General features: G+C 41.8%; 1 long non-coding RNA gene across 1 annotated transcript; it reads left to right on the top strand.

The window, feature by feature from the left end:
- The first annotated feature begins 5,194 nt into the window (after window positions 1-5,194).
- Window positions 5,195-6,545, top strand: LOC113277676. Its single transcript, XR_003325041.1, has 3 exons — window positions 5,195-5,316; window positions 5,504-5,563; window positions 6,216-6,545. It is a non-coding gene; the product is annotated as an uncharacterized LOC113277676 (long non-coding RNA).
- Window positions 6,546-6,959: the final 414 nt, after the last annotated feature.

Genomic DNA, 6,959 nt, shown 5'->3' on the forward strand with positions numbered 1-6,959 from the left:
AATGTGTTCTTCCTGCATTTCCATTTTTGCAACTTCGTAAAGAACTTGTTGTAGGTGTTTAGCAATATTAAATAATAGAGAACCATGAGAAGATCCATGAGCAAAAAACTCAGAATAAGAGATCTTAGAAACCAAAGTGGTTAAGCTACAGGAAATCCTAAATATCTTTTTTGTCTATTTGGATGTAACGATGTTCTAGAGGCATGATCGAAAACAAGAAAAAGAAATATCTAAAAGAAATCTAAGAAAACCTAAAATATATTCAGGGGTGAAACAAGGGGAAAATAGAGAACGGAATGAGGAGAGAGAAAAAATTTCGAAGTGTCTTCATAAAAAACAAACCCGACTCATTTTGAGTTTCTAGTTTTTGGGTTTGTAAGATCTTTCGAGTCCGCTTCGCTTACCTCTGGTGGGCCTTCTATGAAATCTTTTACCTTTAACGATAGGAAAAAAGAAGAGACCTGTTTTAAGTCACACTCAAAATTTGAGCCGAACCTATGTTTTTTTTGAAATTTTGCCTAGGTTCGGCTGATAACTTTTCAGTCGAATTTAGACAAATATATACCTCAAAACAAGTTTCAAAAATTGTATATATAATTTGAGGTCGAAATACTGCCTCTAGAATGAAAGTTATGCTAAAATCTTGAATTCTAGAGCTCCTGGCCCCAACCAATAAGAATGGAGAGTTTTCTTTTTATTCGGAATCGTTTTCTCTCTTCTCTGCGTCTCTCTATCTTGAGACTTGTATGTACACCTTTCATCATCCACCACGTGTACAGAAAGAGACACGTGGAAGGCATGCAAAACAAGATATCGAAACATGATAGCAAGCATCTCATCAGAAGATGCCACCAGTCAGCAGATCTGACGGTCAGGGACAGAGGATCACAGAGGTATGATGGCTCAGAGGAGCACCAGATAACACCCCGTGGGTGTTATCACACCCAATCCCGAGGAAGATCCCAGATCAACGGCCGAGAGGAAGTTTGGCTGATACAGATGTGACCAGACAAAGAGACACTTGTCTGACACGAGCAGACACCCATCTACCCGCATTAAATACCAAAGATATATACACATGTCAATGGGCTCTTGGAAGAGGCGAGGATAATCCTTCGTATTCAATCTCAGGCCACAGCATATTCTGAAGACCTCTGCGTAATAGGCACAAAGCACAAGAAGATAAGATTACAACGGCGCCTCAGAAATGAGACCCACGTTCCAACCCTATAAATACCCCTCTCCACTAAGAGAGAAGGGGTCGACCAATTTAGAGCAATTATAGGAGAACATAGGAGAGAGAAATAGGAAGAGTAATTAATCCCCCTACTTCCGCAGGCCTATGTATACTCTAAAGTCATTCGACTATCTTTGTAACCATTCAATGCATAGTGAAACAACATCCCCGTGGATGTAGGCCTTAGTGCCGAACCACGTAAAAATCTGTCTTATTTATATTTCAGCACCTTACGTTCATCGTTAAACTTCATATGCTTTACATTTATACTTGACTCTTGGTTTATTCCTTTATACGAACATTATTTATGATAATATTCGACTAGACAATGACAAGCCCGAAGGCTTCGAGTCGATGAATCGATATAACCATCCCCTTTACGCATACGACATACAATTCTAGAATTAGGATGCATGCGAATATTGTTTGTGAACACGTGGATGGCTTCGTGATGTATGTGTTCACAATCTGGCGCTAGAAACAGGGACTTTGTCCCGGTAAAAGATTTATCTTATCCTGTGATTTCACCTTAAACGTGCATTATGGTTGTGCCCTATTCTGGGTTCAGCGTGCTTTCAAAACCTTTTTTATTCTGGGTTCAGCGTGCTTTCAAAACCTTTTTTATTTTGGGTTCATGGTCTTCATTTTCACAAACACCATTTCAAAGCAGACAAATCCACGGCTATCTATCAAATAATTGCACGTAAGGCGTTTTTCTTTTAAAACTAAGACTTAATAATCCAGATTCATGAGTTCTCGCGACGGATCTGCCTTTTCAAGAATTTTCTTTTTCAAAAGTAGTCTGAAAACAAGGTCCATGATTGTTTATTAGAGGATTTGTATTGCAAAAACTAGACCGATGGAGTCTTTACATTTTTCTTTTATTAAGGCCCTTGGGCAGCTCATTTCCTTCTATTCCAATAATCTTGCGGATACGAATGGCACTAACCCGATCCTCGTGGATATCTTTGGTTCTCTTTATTTATTCCCCTATGCAGAAAAAGATTAAAAATGGAAAAGATACTAGAGGAAGGAAAAACCAAAGCCTCATCAAAGGAGACACCGAGGATTACCCCGGTCATGACCCGAAGCAAGCAGAAAGGAGACAAAGCTAAAACAGCTACTCAGAGGCAGGATGCTGTGGAAATCACCTCACCTATGAACACTAACTCCATTGCAGCCGCGGCTCTCAAAGCAGCAGCCACAAAGAACAACGCAACTGTTGCGGCCCTCCAGGCTACAGAAGCTAACAAGAATTTGGTTTCAAACCAAATCCATCAACAAAAAGAAGGGGTGGCAGAATCTATGACACATCAGCCCGCACATCCACCAGTCTTCGGAATGCCGTCAACCAACGGTCAGAATCAAATCATACCGGTGGTTTTAGTACCGCGGGTGGAAGCTCAACCGAGGGGACCAAACTTGGAGATACCAACAATTGAATCTGATCCTCGGCCACCCTTAATACACAGTAGACGAAGGGGGAACTATGGCCATAGGGGTACAAGCCGGAACTCCAAATCAGGGATCAAACCAGTCCCACGACTGATGGTAGAGCTCGAAGAATTGAAAAAGATCCAGCAGGTCTACGCAGATGTCGTAGCTCTTCTGGCCAGGGAGAACCAAGACTTGAAAGATAGGATTGCCCAAAGCACAAAGACTAGCCAACAAATGGACGAAGCAAATTCTAAAGCACCAGAGCCTAATCGAGACCGAAGAATCATCCTAGCAAACGCCGCCAGGGGAAGCAATGCATCCGATCCGGAATATGCCGCTGAAGACTTAGACTATTATGACAGTGAAGTTCGAAGAAAGAAACGCTCAACTGAGCATGAGAACGTGGGATATTACCGCGCAATGGAGGAGCTGCGTGATGGGATGATGGCTGAGATCAGGCAGTTAAAAGCCAGACAAGGCCAAGGAAGGCTTGAAGAGGTGATGAAAGAAGCTAACTCCACGCCCCTAACTCATCGCCTGGCAAATACCCCCATTCCGTTAAAGTGCCACGTCCCAACTTTTGAATGCTATGATGGATCCAGTGACCCCGCGGCACATATCCGGTATTATAATCGTATCTTATCCCGGTTGAGTCAAAACGACGCCGTCCTCTGTAGATATTTCCCATCAAGTCTGAAGGGATCGGCTTTGTCTTGGTTTTACAACCTGCCACCTGATTCCATCAACTCCTATGATCAACTCGCAGAGAAATTCTTGAGAACCTACATGTACAACAAAGCTGTCAACACCGGAATGGATAAACTTTTTTCTCTGGCAATTGGTTACAAGGAGAACACGAGGTAATACACCAACAGATGGCACAAGATCTTCCAAGCCATAGGGAGTGTGGATCCCGTAGTAAACATCAACTGCTACAAGTGGGGATTAGACCGAATGAGTCCACTATTTGTTGATATCCACGGAAGCGTACCTAAGACAGAAGGAGATCTTCGAATAATTATTGATAAGTACGCTCGTCTTGAAGAAATCCAGCGTGAGAACCCGAGGGCACAAACGCAGAGGTCTCACCGTACCAATTCCGCAGAACAAACCAGCGGGGCCAAAAGAAATAGCTCAGTGGAACGGCCTCACGAAGATAGGAAGGAACGAAGAGATGAACGACGAAAAGACGATCGAAAATTCGAAGATCAGGTTTACACGAAGCTCAATGCTAGCTACGCTCGGATCTTTCGAGAGATCAAAGGAAGGGAAAATTTGGCGTGACCGTGGTCTAAGGGAAAACATCCCCCAAGAACCGAGAAGTCTAAAGATTACTGTGAGTATCATTGCTTCAATGGACACCAGACCGAGAAATGCAAAAACCTCAAAATAATGATCCAAAAATTGATTGATGCTGGCGAACTCAAGCAATACATACGAAACGAGATCACCGAGGACAGATCCAAACGAACCAAGCAAGTCCAACTTCCAGAGGGAAACCGCACAATCCACACCATCTCGTGTTCCGAACCCGCAGGGCCCTCACTTACAGTGCAGATAGTAAAGAGGCTACGGAAGCAATTCGAAGACCACTGCGAATTATATAAGATTGATGGCGTAGAGGTGGACGAGCACGAAGAGTGGATGAACACACCTATCATCTTCGATACTGAAGATATCGAAGAAGATATGGAAGACCATAATGATCCCTTGGTCCTCACACTACCAGTGGACGGATGTAACCTCAAAAAGATCCTCGTCGATGGGGGAAGCTCAGTGAACGTTCTATTCTACGACGCCTTCAAACGGATGAAGCTCCATGATGAACAGCTAATGACCTCTTATTACACCATCTACGGGTTCAACGGAGCGCCCACAAATCCATTGGGAGACATCGTGTTGCAGGTGAACGCCAGGCCCATGAAAGTAGAAACACGATTCAGCATGGTTGAAGCCCCATCCCCCTATAATGCCATTATTGGACGAAAGTGGGTACATAAACTCAAGGGAGTGGCAGCAACTTACTACCAATATCTCAGGTTCCCTACACCCGAGGGAGTGATGGAAATCAAGGGAGATCGGGTCTCTGCAAAAGAGTTCCAGACCACTCAGGATCGTATCAACAACGAACAGGAAGAGCAGCGAAAAACCCAAAGGATCAAAAATAAAGAAGCTGCGAAAGAAAAGGCCATAGACCTGTTCCTCAAGGAAACCACAAGGAATAAGGGTGCACAGGAACCGAGCCGGACCGATGGACCGAACCGTAACCGGTGGAACCGTACCTGGTTTTGGACCGAACCGAGGTACAAGGTATAGGTACCGGTCCAAAAAATAGGAACCGAGGTCTGGGGGTATAGGTACACGGTCCTGTACAAGTACCGTGTCGTACCGGACCGAATGTCCCGAATGATTAGAGCCGTTAGATTTAGGGGATAAGGTATCAGTATTAGCCGTTAGATTAGAGGGGGGTATATAAGCGAACATTATAGGGTTTCTGTTTCTCTTCTCATTTTCTTCTTCTTCTTTTTTTCGTCTCCTCTTTGTCTGAGAAGGGACGAGCGACAATCTTCTCCATTACAAATGTTGATTAACAGAGACGAGCGACAATCTTCTCTTCTCCATTACAAGTGTTGATTCAAAGGGTAAGTGTTGATTCAAACGGTAAGTAATTAAGATTTGTAAGCGAACTGAACCTACTTTGAATCTCAAGTGTTGATTCAAAGGGTAAGCGAACTGAACCTAGGGTTTTGTAATTGAGATTTGTAATAATGCTGAATCTTCTGAGAATCTGAATCTAATAATTCTACCTTTAATCTTTTGATTTTTCAGATTTGTAATTAAGACTTGTTCATCAGATTTGCAAGAGTTGATTGATTTGGCTTGGATTTGGTAAGAATTCTATCTTCTTAATCTTTTCTTTTGATTTTTCATTACTTTTTTTAATGAAATTAGGGTGTTAAATAAAATATGGGTTTTTCTTTAGTTTAGTTGTTTAATGTTTGAAACATTGAGATCTTATCTAATTGATGTGTGTTTCATTGAATTGTGATGCTATGCTCTGTTTTATGTTACTGAATTTGTGATTTTAGGGTTAGGGTTTTGTTTTTGGATTTGTTTGGATGAGAATTGATCAATTGAATGATGTTGAGAAGATCCAGATGTTATCTTGATTTTGAGTATGAGCTGCAAAATCTTTGGATTGAAAGTTTAGCTGAATTGCTAATAACAAGCTAGTACTTGTCTTAATTCAGGGTTCATGTTTTGTTATTGATCTGGTAATGTGTATCTTGATGTGTGTAGTTAATTTGAGAAATTAGGGTGTTAGAAATTAGGGTGTTAATTTGTTTTGGTGGTGGTTTTGTAGTTCTCATCTTAATTATGAATTGAAGTTTGGTCTTCTGGATGTTGATCATTCTAGGATGTTTAACTGATTAATGAATTGAGTCTAATGAAGAGTTGTTATGTATGTTGATGGGTTAAATGAGTTGTGATGCAAGCTGAGATGATATTGAGTTACTAACTACTATTATTTGTTTGGAAGCGTTACTTGGTCCTATCAACACTGATGACACCACAAGTGCTGCTGATATGGATTAGAAGATCAAGATTCAAGACTACTGCATCACTAGCTGCACTGCTAGTTGTTCTTTTTTCAGATTTTCTCATTTTCAAGACTTAGTGTGTGTGTCTGTGGCTACTGCCTACTGCTAATTGTTATTTTTTCGGATTTCCCAGACTTTAGTGTGTGTGATTGTGAGATTGTCAGTTTGTGTGCTACACTGCTACTGCCTACTGCTACTCAGGTTTTCAAGACTTTGTTTGTTTGGTTTGCTAGTAATATAGCTACTTATTAATTGTTGCTTTGTTCTAAGTATGAGTTATTACTTAATATATTGAAAAACAGGTAAAAAACATGTACTTAGATTGTCAGAGAAAAAGACATATTTCTGTCTGGAAAAGAACCGATTGGAACCGGTACCGTACCTGGTACCGTACCTGGTACCGAATGGAACCGGAACCGAGGTACAAGGTACAGGTACCGGTCCAAAATTTTGGAACCGAGGCTAGGGAGGTACAGGTACTCGGTCTCGTCAAGAACCGAGCCGAACCGTACCGTGTGCACCCTTAACAAGGAAGGGCTTGACAAAGGATGATAATGTCCTTAACACAAAGGCAAGTACTTCAGCAGCCAACGAAGGAAAGAAACATACCAAATAGCAATTAAAGAACGTCCCAGTCCTTGGGGACCCGAAGCCGGTGTTCACACCAGTGGAGCACGTAAAAG

The sequence above is a fragment of the Papaver somniferum genome, chromosome 5 (genome assembly GCF_003573695.1).
Source record: "Papaver somniferum cultivar HN1 chromosome 5, ASM357369v1, whole genome shotgun sequence".
Lineage (NCBI taxonomy): Eukaryota > Viridiplantae > Streptophyta > Magnoliopsida > Ranunculales > Papaveraceae > Papaver > Papaver somniferum.